Raw genomic sequence first — 16,007 nt, forward strand, 5'->3', positions numbered from 1 at the left:
CCATTCCAGCCCCACATGAGACAGTGAATCTGCTTACACACACAACACATTTTTAGTACATCCAGCATCTGAGAAATCCATCACACAAAGATTCTCCATAACCAAGGAACTCAGAGTCTTTGCCACTGAAAGTATGCAGAGCTGAAGCTAGGTGACAATAAACTATAAACATTAAAGTCACATCCTCAAGGGGAAATGTTTTAAATCCAGTCAAATAAAAATTAATTTAAAAATCACAAGAAAAAATAGTCTAATCAAATGAGAGTAAATCAGAAAGACAATTCTGGTGATATGAAAAAACAGGGTTCTAAAAACACCCACAAAAGATGACACTAACTCTCCAGCAGTGAGTCTAAGTCAAGATGAAATCTTTGAGATACCAGATAAAGAATTCAAAAGGTCAATTATTAAGTTACTAAAGGAGAGACAAGAGAAAGGTGAAAACCAACATAAAGAAATATTGAAAACAATTCAGGACATGAATGAAAAACTTTCTAAAGAGAGGCATATTTTAAAGAAAAAACAATCAGAACTTCTGGAAATGAAAGATAAATTTGAGGAACTACAAATACAGTGGAAAGTTTTAGCAATAGACTAGACCAAGTAGAAGAAAAAATTTCAGAGCTCAAAGACAAGGCTTTCAAATTAACCTAATCAGACAAAAACAAAGGAAAAAAAGAATTAAAAGAAATAAATGAAGTTTCCAAGAAATATGGGAAAACAGCCAAACCTAAGAATTATAGGCATACCTGAGGGAGAAGAAAAAGCAAAAAGTATAGAAAACCTTTCTGAATAAGTAATTGAGGAAAACTTCCCTAGCCTTTCTAGAGATTTAGACGTTCAAATACAAGAAGCTCAAAGAACTCCTGGGAGACTCATTGCAAAAAGGACATCACCAAGGCATATAATCATCAGGCTATCTAAAGTCAATGTAAAGGAAAAAATTCTAAGAGCAGTCAGACAAAAGCACCAGGTAACCTACAAAGGAAAACCTATCAGACTAACAGCAGACTTCTCAGCAGAAACATTACATGACAGAATGGAATGGAGTCCCATCTTTAGTCTCCTCCAAACAGAATAATTGTCAGTCAAAAATTTTGTATCCAGCAAAACTAAGTTTCCTAAATAAAGGAGAAATAAAATCTTTCTCAGACAAGCAAATGCTGAGGGAATTTGTTAATACTAAACCAGTCCTAAAAGAAATGTGAAAAGGAGTTCTAAATCTTGAAACTAAAGGTTGATACACACAGAATAGAAACTCCTGAGAGCATAGAATTTACAGGGTTTATAAAATAATAACATAATGGAGAAAACAAAGTTACTAGGTAACAATCAACACAATGACTGAAACAGTAACCCACATCGCAATATTAATGTTGAATATAAATGGCCTAGATGCTCCACTTAAAAGATACAGATTGGCAGAATGGATAAAAAATTACAAACCAAATATATGCTGTCTTCAAGAGACACACCTAACATGTGAGGGTTCATACAGACTTAAGGTAAAGGGGTGGGAAAGGATATTTTGTGCAAATGGAAAACAAAAGTGAGTGGGAATAGCTATTCTTATATCAGATAAAACAGGCTTTAAAGCAACAACAGTAAAAACAGACAAAGAATGACATTATATAATGATAAAAGGACCAATTCAATCAGAAGATATAACAATCCTAAATATATATGCATTTAATTCCGGAGCTCTCAGATTCATAAAAAAATTCCCATTAGACCTAAGAAAAGAGATAGACAGTAACACAATAATAGTGGGGGACTTCAACACTCCACAGATAGCACTAGACAAATCATCCACACTCCTCCAAGTATGGGGTGGTGATGTCCCCAGTGACAAGTTGTGCAATTTGATGCCAATGCCTTGATACTGTGGTAAGGTCAACCCATCTCACCCACTATTGCTTTTCCACCATCTGTTCAAGTATCCCCACAGCACAAAAGGAAATAACATCTAAGTACTGTGATGAAAATAGTTTTGATCTTGCAGACCTCACAGTGTAGTCTCAGGAGCCCCCAGGAGTCTGGGACCACTCTTTAAGACCTGATGCTATAGGTGCCTCCCACCCAAACTCTGCCATTCTGGAATAAATCAGGCAAATCTAGTTTATTAAATAAATGTCACACACCTGGTTTTGGTCTTCCCATCAGTTAGGTTTAGATATAGAATTTCCAGGAATCCAAAAAGTTCTGAAGCTTTAAGACAATCTTCTTTTTCTTTAGTTATTATTTACTTCCCTGTGGATAGCTTCTTAGACTTGGGAAAAGATTCCTTCTTCAAAAGGTGATCAATGGAGACCAGCCAAAAACTCAAATTAACTTGATAACTTGGGGTTTATATCACCATTAAAAAGCATTTGAATAGTTATTCACTGATTTAGAGAAAATAATCTCATCATCTCGTGGGTCCTCAACACTAAAGCTTATAGTGTCAACACTTCCAAATGACTTGCACCTAATCTTTGGAAGACTCACTCTGCCATCAGCAATTCACCTTCATGCATAGCCAGTCTCTGTGTTAACCAATCCAAGGCCCTGCTCCACCTGGTCTGTAAATACACTCCCTGAAGCTGGCTTTCTTAGAGTGAGTGAGGTTGCTGAATATACATCTGTTGGCCATAACTGTTCTGGACTCTTTTCTTTTCAACAGAGTCTCACTCTGTCACCCAGGCTGGAATGCAGTGGTGCAATCATGGCTCACTGCAGCTGCAACTTCCTGGCCTCAAGCTATCCTCCTGCATTGCCCTTTCAAAGTGCTAAGATTACAGGCATAAGCCACCATGCCCAGCCCTGGACTCTTTCTTTGAATTGGAATTAATTTTTCTTTTTACTTTTTTTTTTTTGAGATGGAGTCTTGCTCTATTGCCCAGGCTGGAGTGCAGTTGCGTGATTTTGGCTCACTGCAACCTCTGCCTCCTGGGTTCAAGCGATTCTCCTGCCTCAGCCCCCTGTGTGGCTGGGACTACAGGCACACACCATCATGCCCGGGTAAGTTTTTTTTGTATTTTTTGGTAGAGATGAGATTTCTCCATGTTGGCCAGGCTGGTCTTGAACTCCTGACCTCAGGCGATCCGCCCTCCTTAGCCTCCCGAAGTGCTGGGATTACAGGCATGAGCCACTGTGCCTGGCAAACTTTTCATTTTGTGAGGGCTCCATTATGTCTTTACAAAAATTCAGAGTTATACAATAGTTTGTAATCACATGTATTTTTTTTTTAATCTTCAAGAGCTTTCCCTGCATCATCTGGAAGTGTGTTCAGTAGTGTTGGAAGCAAGCTGTGCGGCAAATGTAAATCCTCCTGCTTTTAGGTTTTAAATGCACAAGCCAGGTTCTGTTGTAGCAGAAGGTCCCAGTGGGAGGGCCACCCAAAGACCCTGTAGCATAAAATACTTCATTTTGTATTGAAGGAAATCTGCTTGTTGCATGCTCTCCAAAGGATCTGGCTCCTTCCTGTAGGTTTAGTTTTAGGATGATGTATTCCATAATTTTCTTTGTTTCTATCTTTAAATGCTGGAGAAGAGGCTAGGAAAGAGGGAGGAATAATTGTATTGACTTCTCGAGCTACAGAAGACTTAAAAAAAAAAAAAAACTAGGTTGTGTTTAAATTGCATCTTCATCTTGATCCAAGGTGACCATTTATCTTTGTCACCAGCAACACTCAGGTCTACCCTCTGCCAGGACAGTGGCTTCCAGATGACTAGTGTGCCCATTGGACTATTGGACTGTACACACAATGGTCTTAGACCTCTGTATTTGTTTAGTTTCTGGATTTTTCCTTTCTAGATAAATGCTCTCTTTTCTTGCTTCTTGTTTTTTCTTTCAGTTTACTTCTCTGCTGTTTAGACACTCATTTGTAGAAGGTCATGCCCCACTTCTAATTTGCTGATTCTAGTTTTACGTGAACGTAACAGCACCTAGCTGAGCTTCCTGGCCCCATCCCTTCTTTCAACAATGCATGGGCATCCTTCTTGGGTGAGTTGCTATGCTGAGTGCTGGAAATATGGAAATAGATGAAGACAGTAGTGGAATAAGGATAGTGTACCACAAGCGCCCAGTGGAGGGAGCAATTGTCTGAATGAGTCAGTAGTAAAGTCGTCCTAGAGGAAGAGATCGTTTTACTGAGGCTTGAAGGACGACTAGGCGACTGTCCTAGAAGTGGGAGGGGGAGGACATTCTGACCCCTGCCCTGGGGTCTTCTCTTTGAGAACTGCTGTTTGAACCAGTTTCCAAGCCACACAGGAAAACGGCCCCCTTCCTTGAGAGCCTTGTCCCCAAATAGCATTCCACAACTGAGTCACAGTCTTGGTTCTGAATCAGCTGATTCCAAAGACTAAATAAATCTACTTGCAAGAAGATTTTCTTCCATTCAGGCTGCTACCTGGGGCTTCCCAGGCAATTCCTAAACCTGTTTTGAGAATGGTCACGTGATTGCAATAGATAAACAGTCTTCTATAGTAAGTAAGAACTGTTTCTAACCTGCAGTTAGGTTTCTAAATTAGTTTTTGTTATGCCGTAACCTAGAACTCAATTGGAACAATATTATCAAAGGAAGGTTAGGATCCCAAGATGGTCTCCATTTTGCAACTGAGAATCTGTATCTTAATAAAGCCTTTGAAACCAATTTCCATGTTTTACTCTGTTTCTATGGAGAATGACAGTTATGGAGGTTGGAGATGTGGAGAATGTGGTTATATCCATGCATGAGATGTGACTAAGCAACTGAAAATCATGCTTGAGGAGATGATACGTACAATATGTTGTATGAAAGAGGCAAGAGTGAGATTGTTAACGCAGGTGCCTCTGGGTGGTGAGGCGTACTGGGTTTAATTTTTCCTAACGCTGCCCTGTTAAAACAAAAGTCCTCTATATTCACACAGTGCTTCTAACACCAAATGTGTAGTTATTGACACCAAATTCCCCAATTCTGTGGGGACACCGGCTGGGTGTCCTACAATTTAATTCAATTCTGACACTATCTACCTGGAGTCTGGGCAGACTCCCCAAATTAAAGAGCTTACCCTCCCAAGACTGCCCCACTTCAGACACCAATCACAAGTAGTGCGTCCCCAGGTTACCCACACTTCTCTCCATCTTGGCTACAAATCAGAGGTTCCCCCATTCCCCTCCTCTAGTTTGATAATTTGCTGTAATGACTCACAGATTAAGGGTAACACATTACTCCCTATTACCAGTTTATTACCAAGGTACAACTTAGGAACAAATGGCAGAGACACACAGGACAAGGTACTAGGGGGTAGGGTAAAGAGGAGCTTCCATGCTGTCTCCAGGCACAGCACCCTCCCAGCTCCTCGGTGGGCTCACCAACCTGAAAGCTTTTTGAACTCCATCATGTGATGGCTTTATGGGGGCCTCAATGATGAACGCATGATCACTAAATCATTGGCCATTGATGATTAAGTCAATCTCCAGACCTTTTCCCCTCTCTGGAGGCTGGGGGTGAGGCTGAAAGTCGTAATTCGCTCATCAGGCCTTGGTCTTTCTGGTGACCCACTCCCATCCCAAAGCGACCCTATGGGTTCCCAGCCAGCAGTCATCTCATTAGCAGAGAAAAGACACTTATCACTCTGGAGATTCCAAGGGTCTTAGAAGTTCTTGTGTTAGGAATGAAGGACGGAGACCAAATATTATAACAAAAGATGCACCTATCACCCCTATCACTCAGGAAAGTATAAATAAACAACAGAAATTTATTTCTTGCAGTTCAGGAGCTTGTGTCAGGAACCAGGGATTGAGACCAAATATGCATTTCTTATGACGTCATAATTAGCATGCATTACTTTTATATTGAGAAACAATATTCAACATTTTTCTTTTTAAAAAGGAAGAGAACAGAAAACGGGGAAAATCAGTTCACTTATCATAAGGTCTGGAGGTCTTAGAGCATTAGCCAGAATCATAGGAAAGGGGTAAACTTTGAATTGCGAAGCTTGCTGGGGGTTTGATTTCAACTGCAAAACTGAGAGCATGTGACTAACATCCTGGTTCAGTTGCTCACCACTTGAGGAATCCAGTTAACAAGAGTGAGGTCTGGTATAAAGAAAGTAGCTTTTTCACTCTAAAGCTGGCTTAAGGGAATAAGTATAAGCTTCCTGCCTAAGGGTACAATTTAGCTTTTGGAGAAGAAAGTGAACACTTGTAAGGGGGGCCTAACATGAATGGCATGTGGTAGGGGGGCTATCAGGGAGTCCAAGGAGGCAGGAGTGGGGGAAGTGAGCAGTTTTGGGGCCCATGTGTTAGCTTGGTAGATGTAGTCAAGCTGGTGATTGCTGGTGTCTTCATGGGCATGCATACTTTGACTTGTAAATCTACTGTTATCTCTTGAGGCAACCTCCTGGTGGGTGAGTTCCCTTCTGAAGCTCCCAAGCACATAGTTAGATGAATTTGCCCTGTAGGGAGTGTCTGATAAAAGTAGGCAAAAGGCTATATATGCATTTCTAAAGGGCTAAGTAGGAAGTGTGGAAAAGGAGAAAAGAGAAAAAGAAAGAGGAAAGAATAATTAAACTATCTCTTAGAAAAAATGGGGGTACTTGGTTACAAGAACAATAACACAAACCACCTCTTACCATAGAGGTTATCACCAGGATAAAATGAGACCATTGAAAACAATAATTTTGGGGCAAATGTTGTCTGAAACTGTGACCATAACAATGGCTTCCCCCTTGTTAATTTACCACAATTTCTAGTGTCAAGTGGTGTCTTCCAAGATGGTCCTGGAAGTTTTCTACATTTTGGGGGTCAAGGCTCTTTTCACCTAAGGAGAGCATAGGGAACTTGAACAGAAAGAAGACACCAAGGAAACTGTTAGAAATAAGAGCTTGGAGTCACAAGGAAAATGAGCACTCAAACAAAGGATTTCTCAGCAAGGCAAATTTACTTCTGCAGAAGGATGCTGCTCACACTTCTGGCCACTGCAAGAGCACACTGAACAAAGGAGGGAAGGGGTTTTTATCCCTAATGCTGTTAGTCCCTGGTTCTGTGTCCTGTCCCCAATGGCTGGAGTTGGATCACACAATCTAAGCTGATCCCGGTTGGCTAAGACTTAAACTTTTCCAAGCAGGGTAAACATGTGATTCGTAATGGAGGGAGAGGGTAGCAGTGGTCCCTCTGCTGCAGCACAAGGCATGTTCAGACATGTCTGGGCAAGTCAGGGCACAACAAGAACAGGAGGGCAGCTTGAAGGCTAGAAACAAGAAAGTACAAGGAGATGGGGCCTCCAAACCAAGGACAAGGACATTACACAATCAAACCCTTTGAAGAGGAATTCACCATCTCTGGCAAAACTATGTGGACTATGCAGGAAAGTTTTTAGGGAATCTGAGAATTAGTCAGTGGTTCTTGAGTGGGCTGGGAGGAAGAGACAGTGGGACTTCCAACTAACTGGCCATGCAACCTTGAGTTTTGACTCTTCCTCTTTGGGCCTCCATTTTCTTCCTCACATGACAAGAGTGTTATGATCCCTCAGCTCACTTCAGATCTAAACACTGGATCTTTCACAAGGATCTGAAAGGGCAACTCTAGTGAATTTTCTTGTTCTTAACTATCACTTTGCACTGCAGCCAGTCTTTGGGAGCAAAAAGCGTGAGCTTACTGTGGTGGGGCATGAGGAAAATAAACAGGCCACACTTGGAAGCATTTTTCCTTTAGATGAGCACAGATTCTAGCAGTGAATGAAGAGGAGAAGCCCCAGTAGGCAGACAGTCAACAGCACATGCCCTCGGTCTGCAGGCTGGCCCAGACCTACCTGGTCCCTCAGAAATCACCCACTGCTGTTCATCACTTTTTGACAATTTAGTGCAGGTTCAGGAGGGATGATCTCTGCCCAAGTCAGGAGGAAGATTGATAAAGCTTTTCAAAGGCCACTTGTTTGAGCCATTGGCACTACGAGCTTGCGAAGCACAGGCCTTGCCCCTACCTGAGACCCAATCTCTGCAGAAAGGAAATCTAACAGCCACCTTCAAAGGAGGCTCAATAAAATGGAAAAACACAGCCATGAATTTTTAAGGGACCCTAATGCCAAAAGGGTGATGACAGAGGGAGGAATTTTCTGCATGGAAGAGCTTGTTAGCCCCACGGATCTGAATGAGAGCATTCACTGTGGCTTCTACCTCCATTTGAGGAACACACAGACCAGAGACTCGGGAAAAGCCAATTGATAAACGGGCTTCTTATCGCCTCGGACACCTGCTCCCAGGAACAATCCCGCTTTCTCACCCAAGACCTTCTGCTGGGTGGAATGTTGCCAACTGTAGTACAGAGTGCTCGTAATTTGCCTGATTCCAGCCACACAATAATGTTTTGTTGCCCTTTAACCCAAGTAAATAAAGAGCCAGTGTTTGGGGGCAAGATTTAGCATTGCCATCAGTGGCAACAGCCTGGTGTCCAGGCTGCCCCAAAGGAGGTGGCTGTGATGAGCAGCTGCCACGGGCCCATCCTATGTGGGTGACTTGGGAGAAGGCAGAAAAGCTGGAGAACACTCTCCCTATTGGAGCTGATGAGTGTACAGTCTGCTGCAAAAGTAAAATGTCACCTACCTGATTAGAAAAGTGCTGGGTAAAGCTTTTCACTCTGCCTTCTGGAAGTCTGCAGATGGACTCCTATGCCTTAGGTGTCTTCCCCATGAGGCTAGCTCAGAAGGGAAATGGAGCAGGCATCTTGAGGGGCCTCTGGTGTACCTGCCAGCTCTTTTGTACCTCCTCCTTCAGGCATCTTAGGTGGGACATGGCAGATGTTATATCAAGCTTCTCCTGCTGAGGTTGAGTAGTGGGTTCAAGGGCGTTCTTTATATTCTTTGAAATAAAGATTGCAAAGAGAAACAAGAAACATTTTAAAAAGTGCATTGTCAGGCACTGATATTGCACAGTAGCAGAGTGATGTTTAACCACCTGGGACTTGGGGTCACACATCCCCAAGTACAGCCCTGGTTCTGCCCCTAGTAGCAACAGCCTCTCTTCTTTGACCCCAGGGCATCCCAGGATGTCCCACAGGATGCAGAGGGATGCTCTTGGCTTTCCCTCAGGCTGGTTCAATCTCCTCCTCTGTAAAATGGAGTGGGAATAGAAGTGTGTTTTCGGGATGTGGTTAGGAGGTTACACAAGGTCCACGGGAAGGACTGGCTCATGGTACATGTGACATGGAAGAAATGTGGGCTGCTATAACAAAGCACCATAGACAGAAATTTTAAACAACCGAAATTTATTTCTCACACTTCCGAAGGCTTGGAAGTTCAAGGTCAATGTGCAGGTGGATTTGGTGTCTGGTAAGGGCTAGATTCCTGGCTCGTGCATGGCGTCTTCTCCCTGTCCTTGCATGGTGGGGTGAGCACTCTTTTAGAAGGGCACTGATCCCATTCATGAGGGCTCTGACTTTATTACCTAATCACCTCCCAAAGTCTCCACCTCCTCATACCATCACCTTGGGGGTCAAGATTTCACACGAATTTAGGGGACCATGAGCATTCAGTCTATTGCAGAAGGCACTGTAGATGATCATGAATGACCAGAGCAACCGCTTAGCAGACTCACTACCAGATGAATCTTTGTGGAGAAGAAGGAAAGGGCAAAGAACCAGGTACAGAGTCGGTGTGGACCAGGCTCTGAGGGACAGGGGTGGCAAGACAGTGCTGGGAGCTCAGGAGGCCTGGTCAGGAGGACAGGACTTGCTGAAGACCCTCTTACTGGCCCCCTCCTGGTGCTGACCTTTTCAAAGGGTCCTCTTTCCTCACTTGCCTGTGGCACTGCTCAGGTTGTGGGGACCCATGGGGGGCAAGGGAGTGCGCTCAGAGGGCATTTTAAAATCCTTGCTAATCGTAATTATGCAGGAGAGGGCTCTAGAGGACTTCTGGGGTGTTGCTACAAGGACGGCGAGGGAATGACACTCCGTCTTGGGAGGGCGGGTGCTCAGGGGGCCATCAGAGCTGGGGGCCCTGAGTTGAGAATTTCCCTGGCTGTCCCGGCAGGGAGAAAGGGGCAGGCCCCAGGGCATGGACAAGGCTGCTCAGACCCAATTCTGCTGTTCCAACTGCATCATGATCGTTTGTTGAGGCCTCACTCTGTGATAGACACTTGGGTAAGCTTCCCTTCATTAAGCCTCCTTACTATTTATTAAGCAAAATAGTAAGCAAAACATTTTTCAGCAAGGTGTAAGCATACAGAAAATAATATGCCAAACACCCATATTTTCATCACTCAATTTAAAATATTAAAAGTCTGTGCTCATTGACGTTAGTTACCAGAGAACTGCAAATCAGAACCACAGTGATACTGCATCACACTCATGAGTCTGGCTAGAATCAAGGCATCAGATAATAGCAAGTGTGGTTGAGGATGTGGAGAAATCAGAGCCTTATTCATTGCTGGTGGGAATGTAGAATGGTATGACCTCTTTGGAAAATAGTCTGGCAGCCCCTCAAATCATTAAACAATTACTCTATCACCCCACAATTCCACTCCCAGGTGGATACCCAAGAGAACTGAAAACACTTCCACAGAAAAGCTTATACACAAATGTTTACAGCATTGTTCATAATAATCAAAAGACAGAAACAACCTAAACGTTCGTCAACTGACAAATGGATAAACAAAATGTGATCTATCTATACAGTGGAATATCATTCAGCGATGAACAAGGAGTGTAGTGCTGATACATGCCACAACAGGGATGAACCTTGAGAACATTCTGCTGGGTGAAAGAAGCCAGACACTAAAGGCCACAAAGTGCATGGTTCCATTCATATGCACACATTCCCATGATTCCATTCATATGAAATGTGTGGAACAGGGAAATCAGGAAAAATAGAAGGTAGATTTGTGGTCTCTTGGGGGGAGAAGGAAAGATGGGGGAGAGATGGCTAAAGCTACACAGTTTCTTTTTGAGATGATGAAAGTGTTCTGAAGTTGTGATAACAGCTTCACATATCTATGAATATATTCAGTTGATGCAAAAGTAATTGCATTTTTTGACATTATTATTATTTGAGACAGAGTCTCGCTCTGTCGCCTAGGCTGGAGTGCAATGGTGCAATCTCAGCTCACTGCAACCTCCGCCTCCCGGGTTCAAGTAATTCTCCTGTCTCAGCCTCCCAAGTAGTTGGGATTACAGGCGTCCACCACCACGTCCAGCTAATTTTTTGTATTTTTGGTAGAGATGAGATTTCACTGTGTTGGCCAGGCTGGTTTCAAACTCCTGACCTCAAGTGATCTGCCCTCCTCGGCCTCCCAAAGTGCTAGGATTACAGGTGTGAGCCACCACACCTGGCTGCCATTGCTTTTAATGGCAAAAACCGTAATTGCTTTTGTACCAACCTCTAAAAACCACTGAATTGTACATATTATGTACGTTTGTGAATTATATCTCAATAAAACCATTCCTAAGAGTCTGTTATATTCTCTTCCTGTATGTTTTTAATTGCCAAATAAAAATTGTATATATTTATGGTGTGGAGCATGATGTTTTGATATATATTGTGGAATGGCTAAATTAAGCTAATTAACATATGCATTACCTTCCATGCTGGTTATTTTTGTGGTGGGAACATTTAAAATGTACTCTCTCAGCAGTTTTTAAGAATATAATACATTGGTATTAACTACAGTCACCACGTAGCACAGTAGAGTTTCTGAACTTAGCTTCCGGTCTAACTGAAATTTGTTTTGTTGTTGTTGCTGTTGTCCAGGCTGGAGAGCAGTGGTGCAATCTTGACTTACTGCAGCCTCAACCTCCTGGGCTAAAGTGATCCTCCTGCCTCATCCTCCCGAGTAGCTGGGGCTACAGGCGTGTGCCACCACACCCAGAGAATTTTTCTATTTTTTTTGTAGAGATAGGGTTTCACCATGTTGCCCAGGCCAGTCTTGAGCTCCTGGGCTCAGGTGATCTGCCCACTTCAGCCTCCCAAAGTGCTGGGATTACAGGTGTAATTTTGTATTTTTACCATCTCCTCTTATTTATTTGTATTTGTATTTTTAACCATCTCCTCTTATTTATTTTATTTTTTTACATAAAAGAAGTCTGGCCAGGTGCAGTGGCTCATCATGCCTGTAATCCCAGCACTTTGGGAGGCTGAGGTGGGTCGATCACCCGAGGTCAGGAGTTTGAGACCAGCCTGGCCAACATGGGGAAACCCCGCCTCTACTAAAAAGACAAAAATTAGCCAAGCATGGTGGTGCGTGCCTGTAGTCCCAGCTCCTTGGGAGGCTGAGGCAGAAGAATCACTTGAATCCAGGAGCAGAGGTTTCAGTGAGCCAAGATCATGCCATTGCACTCTAGCCTGGTCAATAGAGTGAGACTCCACTTCAAAAAAAAAAAAAAAAAAAAAAAGAGAGAGAGAGAGAGAGAGAAAGGAAATCAAGATCACTGAATATGTGGAAGTCGAGTTCCTACCCCTCCTTGGTTCCAACCCCTTCCACCCTGCCCAAGGCCTTCACGATCCTGGATTTTGACCTTGAAGTCTGTGGTTAGAATGCTGTTCCATACGCCACTAAGTATCTTTCTTGTGTTTCTCATTTAACCACCATATGAGCCCTGCAAGGCTGTATTGCTACTATGTCCATTTGGCAGATGAGCAAACCAAGGTCCAGAAAAATAAAAAATTGAGCCACCCAAGGTCTAAAAGCCAGACTGACTCCAGCCAACTGTGGCTGGATGCTGTTGTCTCACCTTTGCGTTATGAAGCCCCCTTTTTCATCCTCTGTCTAGCTTTCCAACAAGGTTCTGTGGCTAAACCTCACAAATAATCTCATTAACCTGAGAATATTGTGCCGAAAAGAACATTGTGAATAATATTAATGGTGAATGTATTACACACAGAAATCTAAAAAACACCTCTGGTGTTTTCTCAGAAACATTTTTAGAGTTCTAAGGTAATTTTATAAATCTTGTTTAAAAGGTAAAGAATTACTGTTCTGAAGAACTTGAGCAGAAATCTAGATTTCTTAAGAACTCCACTAATTCTCACCTCCTTCATCTGCAAATGGCACAAGTTTTCCCACAAGTCTTGAAAATTTTACCTCTTTTGTCGACAAAGGATGAAAACCAGAGGAGTGAAGAGGCTTTGCATTTCAGACAGTCCATCATAGTAGAAAAAGAACCTTCGTTGAGGGATGAAATATTTGCCTCAGAAACAGGGATGAGTAAACAGATAGATTATTCTAGAAGCCCATGCATGGGGAGTCTCAGACTACTCCCACTCTGGGCACCACTCCCTTAAAAAGCACCTGCAGGGCCTCTGGGGTGAGCCTCTGTCCCACCAGCATCTGCAAGGCACCATGGGAGACACAAAGATGAACGAGAGATGGTCTTTGCCTTCAGTGCCGTGTCACCTATGAACAGATGTTGATTTGCTTCTTTTTGGAAGCCTGCCCATAACAGTGAGAATTAGTAGGTTTTCGAGAACTCTTGTAGACAGGGCCTTGCTCTGTCACTCAGGCTGAAATGCAGTGGCACCATGTCAGCTCACTGCAGCCTCAACCTCTTGGGCTCAAGCCATCCTCCTGCCTCAGCCCCTCAAGTAGCTGGGTCTACAGGCATGCAGCACCATGCCTGGCTAACTTTTGTATTTTTTGTAGAGATGGGGTTTTACCATGTTGCCCCGGCTGGTCTCGAACTCCTGAGCTCAGGCAATCTGCCCGCCTTAGCCTCCCAAAATGCTGGGATTACAGATGTGAGCCACCATGCCCAGCCTCCCCTTGTATATTTGTCCAGGAAGAGACTCTTGAGTTAGCTGCTGTGTCCCAGGGCCTGTGTTCTACAGATGAGCCTGAGGCCAGGGAACACCTGCCCCACTCGGGGGAATCTGCGGAGTGCTGCGCTGGTGTGAGCTGAATGACATCCCCTAGAAGGGGATGGTGAAGCCCCAATCCCTGGCACCTGTCAATGTGACCCTATTTGGAAACAGGGTCATTGCAGATATAATTGGTTGAGTTAAGATGGGGTCATACTGGAGTAGGGTGGGCCCCCAATTCAATGTGATGGTGTCTGAATAAGAGGAAGGAGATTTGGACATAAAGACGCATACAGAGGAGAGTGCTGAGTGAAGACAGACGCTGGGAGGAGGCAGTATGTGAAGACGAGGCAGAGTGCAGTGAAGCCCCTCCAGCCAAGCAGCACCGGGTCTTGGCCGGAGGGGAAGGAAGACTTTGCCTCCAGAGCCTTCGGAGGGAGCATGGCCCTGCAGATGCCTTGGATTGGGACTTCTGGTCTTTGTGACTTTGACACAGTAAGCTTTTGTTGCTTGGATCCTCCCTGGTTGTGGCCTTTGCTAAGGCAGCCCAAGCAGACAGAGACACTGACGCTTCTTGAAATTTTAGGGGCCACTTGCCTGGGGGGCAGCGTTGCTTCCTTCGGTCAAATGTGGGGCCTGGACCTGGGCCTGCTGGGCCCCCTCCTGTTCTAGGCCACTCCTCCTTCTCCAGAATCCCAGATCCTCCCTGCCTGTCCCGCTGATTCATGATCCCCGCTTGGCTTCACCATGTGGCCCCTCAAAGAGCCCTGAGACCTGCTCCTGGGTTTCTGGAACACGGCCATCACAGATCCCTGCTGTGTCTGTCTGAGAGGCTCCATCAGCAACAGTATACAGAAGTGAATCCTCAGCCTCCCCAGCTTATCATGGGGCTAAATCCAAGGGGCCATACAAGTGCCCAGGCTGTGGGCCCTGGTCTGCTATTTCCAGGACCGGAAGAGGCTAGTAGAAGGTGCTTGTTCCCTGGCCCCAAGGGAATGCTTGACCTCAGCCAGCCCCAGCCCCTGCAGAAGCCACCTCCATGCCTCTAGACCCCCAGTAGGCACCCTCCTTCCAGGATCTGACTCCGGTTGTTAGCCTGGGCCCCCAGGATGAGGACAGTGTAAGGAGCCGGGAGGCTGGAATCAGACTGGCCTCCTAGCTTAGCTGAAGAGATGGGTCCTGGCCTCATGAGCTCCCATATGACTGGAAGCTTCCCCAACCCTGGAACCACAGACAGTTCCCGGGCTCTGGTTCTCTCAGCCCAGTGGTGCAGGGGCAGCCCATTCTGAGAGCTCCTGCAGGGAAGAGGGGCCTGTGGGGACAAGGGGATGCTACAGTGAGTGACTTTGAGGACAAGGACACACACAAGCACAGCCCTTTCAGCCACCCCATGGGCCCTGGGTTGCCAGGAGCCTCACCAAACCCCAGCTTGCCTGGTCCCCACCTCCATGAGGCCACGAGCCAGCCTGGCTGCCCCTGGAGCTAGTGCTGAGCCCATCACAGGATCTGCTATCCCACCATGCAGCGAGAAGTGGGACTGACAGCCAAGACACTTTCTAGAGCCATTTGACCGAGTGTCTGCCTGTTGAATCTCATAATGTAATTTGCATATCTTTATTTTCATTTTCTAGGGGTTGGGAGCTGTGATCAGCACAGGCTGTTTGGCCAGGAGGAATGACCGCAGGGTGGGCAGACACAGGTTGGTACTCAGTGGAGACCTGAGTGAATGAATGAATCAGAGCTGGGGAGGACGGGGGGCATGGGAGGGAACTACCGTTGTCAGAGAAAGCCCAACACAGACCTTCCTTTCCCTAGGATCATCCCTGGGGTCACCAAACCTCCCCCGTACACCTGAGGAGAGACCACCTGAGTCACAGCCCACAGAGCTCAGGCCAAAGAGCTGGGCTGGATGGGCTGGAGCCAAGAGACTTGACTCAGGGTCTAATTTCCTAGTCTTGACCGCTATCCCCTCCCCTACCCTGAGCCTCAGTTTCCCAATCTGTAAACTGAAGGCGATGCTTTAGACCAGGGATCCACAACCCATTATCCTCTGAGCCAAATCTAGCCAACTGCCTCTTTCTGCAAATGATGTTTTGTTGGAATGTGGCCACGCCCATTCACTTGCTGCTGTCTGCAGCCGCCTTTGCGTTACAATGACAGGGCTGTGTAGGTGTGGCTGGGAGCTTATGGCCCACAAAGCCATGCATATGCACCACCTGGCCCTTTACAGCAAGGCTGGCCAGCCCGGCCTTCCGCCAGC

The sequence above is a fragment of the Nomascus leucogenys genome, chromosome 3, assembly GCF_006542625.1.
Source record: "Nomascus leucogenys isolate Asia chromosome 3, Asia_NLE_v1, whole genome shotgun sequence".
NCBI lineage: Eukaryota > Metazoa > Chordata > Mammalia > Primates > Hylobatidae > Nomascus > Nomascus leucogenys.